Genomic DNA, 12,601 nt, shown 5'->3' on the forward strand with positions numbered 1-12,601 from the left:
GAATGCACCTGCCAAAATTACAAACCTATACTACTGTACGTCATTGGTGAAGCTGGTTCTGGCAAAACATTATTAATCAAAATCAGTAAATTCCTTCAACAATTGACAAACAACAAACTGTCAGCTGTTTTCACTGCCCCCACAGGTTTAGCTGCCTACAACATAGGCAGTGTCACTTTACACTGATTACTACTCCTGCCAGTAGAACCCCAAAACAAATTAGACTATTACAAACTTTCAACAGATGCTGCAATGGAACTACGCAGAGTATTAAAACAAATGAAAATGCTACTAATAGATGAAGTGAGCATGACCTCCAACCTAATGTTGGCTTTGATTCACCTCAGATTACAAGAAGTACTCAAAACAAACTACAAAGAGCTCTTTGGAGGAAAACACTATTGTTTTCGGAGATCTTCTTCAATTGACACCAGTGAAAGGTGAGCCTATTTTTAAAACCTTAGGACACAAACTCTGCCATAAATCTGTTGGCAGCATAGGAAATGTCAACCTTTGGCAACATTTCCAATACAGAGAATTAATAGAAAACATGCGGCAATCTGCAGATCTCACTTATGCCAACAATTCAAAAAGTATTAGAGTTGGTATACTATCTAAAGAAGCACAAAAAATATTGAAAACCCGGCACATTCATGCACTTTATGGCGATAATGCATGTGCTACGGATGTTATGGAACAATTAGCACACAAAAATATCAATTGTATGGCCTTAATGCCAACTCTTGCAAGCTGTTCCAAATTCCAATTAAACATGTTGAAAAAAGAAATGCAACCAATAATTGAAATCAGCGCCACAGACAAACTAGACATACATGGTATGACACTACCCATGTGTGAGCAAGTTACAACAAGACTAAATAGTTTAGAAAATTCAACCTCCAAAACAGCTGGGTTGGAAAAAATATTAAAATTATCCTTAAACTGTAGAGTAGTGCTTAAACGTAACCTTGGCTTGGATCAAGGACTAGTTAATGGAGCACTGGGTACAGTTGTTGGCTTTCAAACATAACCACGTGACAACAACATTCAGTTTGTCAATATTCTCTTTAACAAACTTTCAGAAGTGAGAAGGATAGGACGCTCAACAGCTCGATTCCTTCTCTTCAAAGACATGTACGTACGCAGAGAACAATTTTCTCTAACTCTTGCATACGCAGTCACCATTCATAAATCACAAGGTCTTACCCTAGACAAAGCATTGATAGATATTGGTAACACAGTCTTTAAAGAAGGCATGAGTTACATAGCACTATCACGCTTACGTACACTTTGATGCAAGTAAAGTAAACGCTGATATTCCTTGCATTTTAGAATACAATAGACTTTGTTCACTATACACCCCCCATCTAAAAACATATCCTGTTCCACAAAAAGTAAAACGTTGTAAAAGAAAACTAAATCAAACAGAAATGCAGCAGGATGTCACTGCAAATCCTCCAAAGAGTGTAAAAGAAAGTATTACTTCATCAATTACCACAACCAAAGAAGAACCTATTACTCAAAGTAACTCAAGTACTTCTTCAAAGAAACAACACACATTCTGAAAAAATGACTTGGACACAGACTTATCTGGTCCATTTAAATTTTCAAATATAACTGGTGTAAGTTGCTATGAAAATGTAGCAATGAATATTCTATTTCAATTACCACCAATTGTTGACAACATTTACTTACACAGTACAGACCAATTGTGTTTGCAAATGTTAGTACTTCATAGAAACGCAACAAACAATCCTGGCAACACGTATAGTGTTCATGGAACAAGACAATTGAACTTCTGTGCTGGAATGGTGAAATTCACTATAAACTCACAGGAAGATCCACAAGAATTTCTAATGTACCTACTACAAGTACTGGAAAACAAAAACATACCTATAAATGAAATCTTCCAGATTTCATACATGTGGAAACATGCATGCACTCTCTGCAACAATGTGACACTGGAACAAATCCCCAATGAGCGCTTTGTGTATGTATCCATACCCAATTGTGAATCAGTTCCATTTCAGCAACTTAAATGCAAACCATGGTAGATTATGTACTACCTACAATTCGGATAATCGCTCCACCTTACTAATACAAACACATAGTAAATAGGTAATACTAATGCTTCTACATTACAATGCAGATGGTACCAAAAACAGCTGCAAGCTGACTGGATTCACTCCTGGTCAAGTATCACTTGGTAAGAAAACCTTCACAACAATAGGTATAATCTACCACACAGGAGCCACAACCAATGCAGGTCACTATACTGCATATATAAAAAAAAAGAATGTGGATGGTTCAAATGTAATGATAGTACCTTTACTCTAAAGCAGAGATTAACAGCAAATCTTACAAACGCTTATTTATTCTTCTTAAAACCAAAATGTATTAACTAATCTGTACTTAAACATTAACAAAACTTCAATTGAAAAACTATAAACTGTTAAAATATGCCAACAAGTATCTAACTGCCACAAGATTTTCAATAACCAAACCAATAAATCCATACCACTATATTATAACAAAAAATACACAGTTAGAATATGCCAACAGGTATCTAACTGCTCCAGAAATCTGCAACAAGCCAACTTATAGAACATTAGCCAGAAACAAGTGAACACTGAAAACAAACAAACAGTCTGTTGCATAAAAAAAGGGTTTTTTTTTTTAATCCAACATGGATTTCTTTTTTCCACAGACCCAATGATTTTAGCAACAAACACAGAAACTGAGCAAATTGCACAGTACACTGGTTTGTAATCTACTAAATATGAGGGTCAAAACATTTAAAAAATGACGATTATTCAAAGTTATAAGTCGTTACAAACTACCAATACTAACATGATCTTTTCTTTTATCACAGAAATTAACACGGAATATATGTACTCCAGTTACCAAACCAAACAGTAAGTATATTATACAGTAAGTATTTTATAATAAATTCAACCACTACAGCAAATCACACCCATAGTGGCTTACAACTTCGGTGCTTATAAATTTGGTCTTGGCCATGCACCCAAAACTGTAGGCCCTGGCCACAACCACCACAGCAAATCACACCCATAGTGGCTTATAACTTTGTCGCTTATACATTTGGTCTTGGCCATGCACCCAAGACTATAGGCCCTGCCCACAACCCCCACAGCATATCACACCCATACTAGCTTATAACTTTGTTGCTTATAAATTTGTTCTTGGGTGCCAAACTTATAAGCCACTATGGGTGTGATATGCTGCAGTGGTTTTGGCCGGGCCTAGAGTCTTGGGTGCCTGGCCATACGCGAACAATATGAGTGTTCTTAGAACAATTTCAACTTGCCTACGAAAAGTACGGACAGCGTCCTCAGGACACCCTGATTTCATTTATTTACGAACATTTCAGGACACTGCGTCTGTTCTAAAAACAGTTTCAACTTTCCTACGGACAGGTAGAGCGTCCTCAGGACACCCCCATTTTATTTATTTATTAACATCCCAGGACACTTGATGAGTTCTTAGAATAATTTCAACTTTCTCACGAACAATGCGGACAGCGTCCTCAGGACACCCCCATTTGATTTATTTACAAACATTTCAGGACACTGTGTGATTTTGTTCATTTACGAACATCCCAGGACACTTGAGGTGTTCTTAGAACAATTTCAACTTGCCCACGGACAATACGGACAGCATCCTCAGGACACCCCCATTTTGTTTATTTACAAACATTTCAGGACACCTGTATTGTCCGCAGAACGAACACAACAAGGTGCCTGCCACCTAAATAAATACAACATTTAACCCATTTTTTGCTCCCCAACCCTCCCCAAACAGCTTTACACGCCAACACATTTGACTAAATAGTATTTTTCCACCAAGTTTCACTGCGCTGTCCGTGGATGTCCGTGAATACAAGATGGCGGGCGTGCCCAGAAAATCTGATGCACCACACGCTCTCAACCACCCAATCAGCGAACACGTCCAATGTCCGCGGACATGACACACACATCGCCCTGCCAATTGGGACCCAGTCCGCGGAGCGAACAGGGAAGTATGTCCACGGTCCGAACATAGATATCACAATTTTTTGTGACCTACTTTTTGGTCATTTTAAAATAAACTACTGGACGCTGCTCTTGGTCCAAATTTGGTGAAAATCCATCCAGCGGTTTGGGCTGTAAGCGTGAGCAAAGATTTTTCCCCATTCAGTCTCTATTGGAAAAAAAGAAGTTTTGGGACCCCCCTTATAACTTTGCACCACCTGGACCAAACCTCACCAAAATTTGCAGAGTGACCCATATACTTGTTTTGCAAAGTCTGGTGAGGATGCGTCCAGGGAGAGCGAAGTTATAAGCCACCCAAAAAGTGCTCTTCCTATGGAAACAGCAACTTAACCATAACCACTACTGTGGCTGTGTAATATATATATATATATATATATATATATATATATATATATATATATATATATATATATATATATATATATATATAGCACAATAGCACAGTTATCCGACTAGACTAACAACTAGGATGATGACATATTGGGATCAAACAGTAAAGAAATAATAAAACCACGCACCCCTTCTAATTTAGAGTAAAAAAGGAAGACCACAGAATATCCGGCAGGCCTCCACTCGAGGAAATATAGCCAATAATTGGAAGGGGGACTATGCTGCTTGGGTCAGTTATTCAAGGGTGGCAGTCTACTTTTGTTTGAAGAATGCAAGCAAACATTCCTCTCAGAAACGCTGCTAAATTTGAATATATTCAAAATGTGACATTGTATTAGTGGAGTTAGAGTGGTACGGGGGCCAATAGGGAGACAACAAAATTTGAATTTCTCTTCATAGGGGACCCCCAACCGAGAATTGTTTCTTCATTATATAAGGTCCATAATTATAGCCGATTTAAACCCCCTCATGCATAGATGGAGAATTGGGAGGAATATTTCGGATCCCCTATTGATGAGGTCTCATGGTACAATATTTGGACCAAGGCTGCTAAAGCGTCACATTATGTTCAGTTAAAAGAAAATGATTACATGATAATGTGTCATTGGTATCTCACCCCATGGAGGCTTTTAAGGTCCACTCGAACACCCTTTCCACATGCTGGAGATATGGGCAGCCCCTTGGCAATTTATTCCATATATGGTGGTCATGTCACTTAATCCAGCCATACTGGAAGGAGGTGCCATTTCACATTAAATCAATAACAGGGACAGCTCGGTCATTGGCTCAACTCACGTTACTGCTGGGCAATGTGAGAAACCTGAAGACGTTTCACTTACTAGTCCCCGGGGATCTGTCATCCAGGTGGCCAGGGCACGGCCATCGCTATTGGATCCAGTTCCTGGTGGTGGACCAGTGGGGCAGGATCACCTGGATGAGGGGTCTGCAGGGAGTGGAGATGGGGCACCTAAGGGTGAGACATGGTACCCCTTTCCCTAGAACCCCTTTCCCCTATCCTACCCTGTAGGACATTCAGAAGTTCTACCCTGCCTTTTCCAACATGAACACTTTCCTACGCCATGACAGACAATGGACTAACACCTGAGCGTTTTACATGACATGTCCCAACACCAGGATCTGGCGGAGTCAGACATGGCAACAATTGTGTACAACTATTTTGAGTAATACATGAAAACGCACAATTTATTTTGTTACTAACCCTCACAACAATGTGGAGACAATTGTTTAACTGAACCAAAAAACTTGTGTATGTTCATTCATCATGGTCACATTTTTTAAATGTATGCCTATTTTTTTATATATTTTTTTTACGGATTTAGAACACTTTGTCAACTGCCACTTTTTATGGCTAGTAATTGCTTAACCTAGCCTAGTGCTGCACCCAGACTTAGACTTATTTACGTCTCTGAATAGGGGTAGCCTTTGACACTCTTTTTCCATAAGAGTCAGGCAATTGACATTGGTATCATGAATAAAGTAAGCTAGAACCCATGAAGCAGGAACAGAGAAGTTGTGTCACAGCAGAATAGCAGGATCATGAAGCTGCGTGGCGAGGCTACCTTGCCTGAAGTCAAGATTCTAGAAAGCAAGGTCAGCCATCTACTCTGAAGAAGAACATGTGTGTGGCGGATGAACCTTCTCACATTAAGATGCAAGAAAGAACACAAAGGATGCCAAGCTTTAATTCATTTAGAGCATTTAAAGACTGCAAAATAGACCAAATCATGGTCTCCTGTCACGTAAGCCAAGGATGGAAATAAAGCTGAACTTGGAGTTCCAGACACGATAAAGAAGGGCCAGCACTCCAGTGCATTCTTACAGAGAAGGATACTCTGCAAGGCCATGTACAAAGACAATTTCATGGTTAATGAGAGAAGCTGCCCTAATTGGGTGGTGAGGCAGTTCCGTGTCCTATCTCCTTGCACCTGGGTCTGGTCTTACGTGCTGCTAAATGAACTAAATGCTCCAGACATGGTACAAGCGTGCCAACCAATTATATTAGTCTGTATAATGAAGGGCCTTATACTGTGTATCTAATGTTTCTGAAATGACATGTTTTTAGAGGTAGGCATACGTTGTCCACCTGATAACGGGCATCCAATAACAATCCTAGCTCCTAGAGAAATATATACTTAGATGTCTATTGTCACATAGAATGACATCATTCTGACGCATTATATAGTATAAAGACCATATTTTCTGTGGAGATCATTGAAAGACTGAGCGTACATCCATTGAAGTTCATTGTAACCTCCCCGTTTTAGATAATTGCTAATAAAACAGTACTTTTGCCAACTTCCTGAGTTGGTTCGGTTATTTGGACTCAGAATTACTCTGGTGTAATCCCATACATTCCATATGTACATTTCCCAAGGGCCATACGCTGACTATATTAAGGTTTTCCATTGGAAAAGGGTAGCCCTTAGTGGCATCACCTCGCCAGTTTCCTACTACTCCAGGGACTTAGAAGGGCAATGATTCTAGAGGACTCCCCTAATTAGATTTGGGTTTCTTTTCATAATCACATTGGAATATTTTTGAAGGCCGGCAGCCAGCAGATACTCAAGTGTTTTCAGGGAATTCCCAGTGAGCTGGCCTCTCCCAGTCTCTTCCTGCCCTTTTCATAAAAGGGGGTCTGCCTCAGGATAATTTGGTTCATACTCCCTCATGGACAATGCACAATCTTCAGAAAATCATCAATGGTCAGCTCTCATCCATTTGGAACAGATGGTATCCTTCTGCACAGCTTTTAATTCCAGAGAGAGAACATATTCCCTGTGTGTTTCTCTTTTGGATGTGATATTCTCACATTGCCATTCATGACATCAATATTTGTGACTTGCCAAGTTCTTCAATTGGCTTTCTCAATGGTCGGACATCTCCAGAGAATACACCCCACCAATCTTCATAGGTTTTGTCATTTATCTGTACATGTGTAAAGAGAAAAAGGAATGGTGCATGTTCTTCACTCTTTTGAATGCAAAATCATTTATATTCCATATTCCAACCGTAGCAACTTGCAACATTGATGGTATATGGATTTCTGCTATCCCCTGCTCTCAAAAACATTGAGACATGTGCCATAAGTATGTATGCGAATTTTTCTAGAAGTTATTAATATTCGTTTCAGATTTTTACTCCTACGATAGAGCAGTATATCATGATCACATGATAGAGAAGTATGCACGATCAGAAAACACTTTTCAGTTCATTTCTAGATCATATGATTTCTATAACAAAGTTCCAATTGATTCCAATGGCCATTTATATTTCTGCAACAGAGTTGCAGCCTTAAGGTCAATTTCTTAGAATTGTGAAACCCTGTTTTGAGCATAACAAATCATGTAAACATCTCTCAGATTCCCCATTCTCTATTTTTCATTACTTTACATCTGGTCTTTATTTTCTTAACTGATGTGAAAGGTGACTCCAGTGCAATAATGTTTCTTTGAAGCCCAGCAGGAGGAAAACAGACTAGATTGTCATATGACCAGTTCTATTTTTTTTTTTATCAGCCTCTGTGGAATGGTAGGTTATGTTAATGAGAATATTCCCTTGGAATGGGCTCACAAGGGTGAGGGCACCTCATTAACTCAGGGACCATGGTGCAGATGGCCCTTTTTTCTGTGAGTATTTTCATGATTAACAGGGAAAAAAACATGTTCACTCCAAATGGCCCAGACAAATCTCCTGCGCCACTTAAAGGCTCTCACATTGGAGCATTGGAGTTTAAATGGTGAGCAAATCAGCAAAGAGACAGCATTGACGAAGCCATCTCAAAGCACTATATGATTTTATATGCCTAAAGGCTTTTTCACTTCCATTGCATTGACAAGGTGTAATCTATTCCTTATAAATACCCAACAATGACTTCACTCCTTTGTGTTCAATATATCCTGAACAATATTCGTATTGCCATTTAAACACAGTCAATAGAATTAAAAAGATTGGACACTGTGATGCATCATTTTGGAAAAAATACCAACATTTTGATTAATAAAATTACAGATGAATACAGGGACAGGTATGGTTTTCAACATTAATAATGTTATCTTGATGATATAGAAACTGGTGCCAGTTTGGTAAGGCACCACTTTAAAGGACTGCAGACAGTTTTGCTTTACTACGGTTTTCAGCACTTCAGGTTGTAGCTTTAATAGTCCGTTCCGAAATGTTCCAGCTGTGTGTCAAATTCATTGTGCCATTGTTTGGTGCAGTCACACAGGAAAGCAAGTAATTCCCTACATCCTGCAGGTGCATCCTTTTTGTGGTAGTTGATGAAAAACAATGAATGAATGAATGAATGAATGCATGAATGAATTATTTTGGGGCCTCTTCACTTTAAATTGAGGCATTTGCCATGCCTCTTAATTTATTTTCTTACAAGTTGGAGCAGTCAGAAGGGAGAGTTGGGCTGTGGGAAGAGTTGCACCATCTTGGTTTCTATTATGACACTCTGCTTCATCCTGCTTGCCACCGCTCAGTCCCCATTTCCTGCACCCAAGGCACTCTGGGTACGAGGGGTCATCCTCATTAGACCCCTTAAAGGAGGCTTACTTTGGGCATTTATAAAGAGAGGGAATTTTTTCCTTCAGTGATTCATTTTTGGACTCTCAAGGCAAGACGATGGATTCACTGGGCCTCTGTTGGTGTTACAGCCTATCCCAAAGTCCTCTGCCAGGGACACTTCTGTCCCCTATCCCCAGGGAAGAGTGGGTGTGAATTGTATGCTATGCACTGGAATCAAGTAAAGGACCGCCTGTAGGTGCTACACAATGTTATGTAGTGGAAGTGCAGAGCTACACACTCACCTTATCCCTAGATAGTGTGGATTGGGCCTCCTAGCAACCCAGAGGTCAAGAACAGCTCTGAGCTCAGACTCCCACTTTGAACCACTTCTTGAGCTGCACAGACCCAGACATCGCCTGTCTGTTTCAAGCATCTTCATACCATGCGCCATTGCTGCTTGGATTGCACCACATTTTGGACCTGGTCAACCATCCCATCAAGCCAACACAGACTCACTTTCTAAGGAAGCTCCTAGAAGCCTGGTTCGACACTGTTGAATCACCAAAGACAAGAAACCAAAAAGCGCTGAGAAGAAGCCCTGTCCTCATGGTCTACGTTTTGGGAACCTAGTGACTTAAGCCCACTTCCTACACCTTTTCTACCAAGACGGAGCATTGAGCAATTTATATTATTGCCATGTATCTTGCCTACATGCACCTCCTGATCAATACAAGGTGCACATTCACATCAAGTTCTACATACACAGTCTTTCTTTTACAGGAGTAGGCTTGTGGTGTCTTGCTTAGTTTGTTGCATTGATTGTTTTAAGTTCTATATTTTTATAGAACCTTGGGCATTATTTTATTTTGGAACCATTCACTTAAGTGGTTTGGGTTGCTGCTGTTATTAGCGACCACACCCCGCTTGAAGGTAAAGTCTGCACTACCACACGCGGTGAAGAAGGTATCCCTTTCAGGTTTCACCTTTATGATTGGGATCGCTGCTGGTTTAGTACTAGCGTGGTGCTGAGTAGGCAGTTTAGCCACTAATCTTCTTCGTACTCCTGTAGTCATGGTGTCACTTCATTTATAGTAGCTCAAATATATAGAAAAGTAGGGGGTGCCATAACCTATGCTTCCTAAAAAACCAAATTCTGTAGAAGTAGGGAAACGTAACTTTTGAATGCAGAATAATGTTTTAGTCAAATCAGCCACTCTGTACAAGTTGGAGTGATAAACTAGTATAGGAGAGCATGCATTTTACAGCATAATGTGCACATCTTTGAGTCAGAAAAAAGGGGGAAACAAACATTAGCAAAAGGATTCATAGATCTAGAAATAAGCCGTTTACTTTAGCCATCCTATTTCTACCAGAGTTTTTACGACTAACATTGCATAACATGAGGAATATGTGCTTCTCCACTTGTGCAGCATACTTCCCAAATGTGCTTGTAGGCAGTTCATTCCCGGCCGTCAGACTACTCCACACCAACACCTGAGCCAGAAAACAACACTTAAGTAGGTCTTAACCAGTGTGTTACTGCTAGCTCACCACACCTAAGTGATAAACTTTAGAGTTCATCACGTGTAATGAAATAGAAGACCTTGAAAGGAAAAGCATTGTTCCATAACTAAACATATATGTGTAAAAAATAGTGGAAAAAATAACAGTAAAACATACAAATAGTATCCCTTTGTTCCCATTATTTCCTAATGTCGTCCTCTGGTTTGGTCAACACTTGTATATTTTGGGCACTGAGACGAGACAAGGGAACTAAACAGTTCCCGGTCCTTTTCACTTAGCCTGGTTTGCAAACTCTAATCCAGACACATGCAGCACACCCTGGAGTGCATCCATCTGCAAATAGATTATGTACTATGGGATGTGCAGCAGGCCCACACATGAACAGGGTGTGAGACTGAGCAAAACAGCATGCACACAGAATTTGAGCATGCAGTTTGGGATTCATGAACTATCCTACCCACAATTGTGATTTATAGGCACCCATGTGTGCATGGGACTCTAAAGTAAACACTTAGTGACTTGAGACCTGCACGTGCAGCCAAAGTTTCACTGAATGGGAACGAAGTGTTTACTTTCCGGTCTGCCACGCTGCATGCAACACAAATGTTATGAGCGCAACAAAAAGTCTTTTGTGCCACAATCTACTAAAAGCATTTACTGTGTTTACCACATGAGATATGACATTTTATAGAGATGCACAAAAACGCTGGCTTGGCTGTAGGTACTTCTGATAAGCTATTCTACTATTAAAGCAAATAAAGGGTGTGTGAATTATGTTCTTGTCTGCAATACAGAGGAGCAGTACTGTAAACTATTTGAACATATTGTTTCTTAAATCTGGTTTCAAAATCTCATGAAATTAGTGTTAGCTATGTTACAGTGCTATGAAAACATGCATTTGTAAAAATACAAAAAATGCACATCCTAGTTAAAAACTCAAAACGTAAACAGATTTTGAAACTAACTTTATAGTTTATGTTATGCGACAGGACAAAAAGAGGCTTAAAGATTAGGCAAATAAGAAATGATATGATGAGATATTGTTATTTTTAACTCATAGCATGGACTGTTGATTTCATGGAGATGTTTACTAAACACTGCACGTGAAATGTATCACGAATACGACTGCGCTACAAGTAGAACAGTGGAAAACAAAGCATAGTCACACGCCAGACGACAGATTTTAGTTTGGGATCCAGGCAGCTTTAGCTCTCCGACACAGCCCTTGCAGAGGTTTATAGGAGGAGCATGGTGTCAAGATGATTCATAATGCATTAGGGTGCCACAAAGTGAAACCTAATTTAGTGTCAACCATGTCTTAGAAGCATGTGGAACTGTGCATGCTGGGAAGAACATTATATCTTGCTTTGCAGAAGCGAGTGTTTCTATCATGCTTAATCCAGAGACATGTTTCCACTTGTGTGCTGAATTACAGTGTGGGCAAATATTATTAGGTATCCAATCTGTGACAGGCAGCTGCTGAGTGGGGTCTAACAAATTAAAACATTAAAAAGGTTTTAGTGCAACAGAGAACTTGGCAATCTGTCCGCCATTTTGAAGTGGGAGCAATGGTACCTCGTTTCAAGTGCAGATTTACAATAATAAACATGTTCAAAGCTAATAGTGTTGGCTTTCCAAATAATAATAATAACAATAATAATAATAATAATAATAATTTAGCATTTATATAGCACTACGAACCCTCAGGTATCTGAGCGCTGGATTGGCACAGATGTCACAGCGAGCGATCTACTCGCTGTGCTATTGGACCGGCCAGAGAATAAGTATTGTTTTTCCTTGTGGCTTCTTACAGGCGAATATTGGCCTTGGTTTAGAAACCCAATTCCATTAGCTTTGCCAAGCTTTCTATGTACTTAAGTTTAGAGGAAGCTTTTAGCCATGTGGCAGACCTTTACTTACCGTACTTAAATGTGTACGTAAGATAACTCTGCGAAAGCATTTTAAAGTGTAAATATTATCCAAGTAAATTTAAAAGAAAGGTTATCTTTCCTTCAGTGACAAATACAAGACTTCACTGAGACTTTTAGCAGCTGAAGAAGGACGTTCCTAAACACGCGAGCCACCCTGAGGCACGACCTAACTTT

The sequence above is a fragment of the Ambystoma mexicanum genome, chromosome 6p, assembly GCF_040938575.1.
Source record: "Ambystoma mexicanum isolate Mex_15411 chromosome 6p, UKY_AmexF1_1, whole genome shotgun sequence".
In the NCBI taxonomy this organism is placed as follows: Eukaryota; Metazoa; Chordata; class Amphibia; order Caudata; family Ambystomatidae; genus Ambystoma; species Ambystoma mexicanum.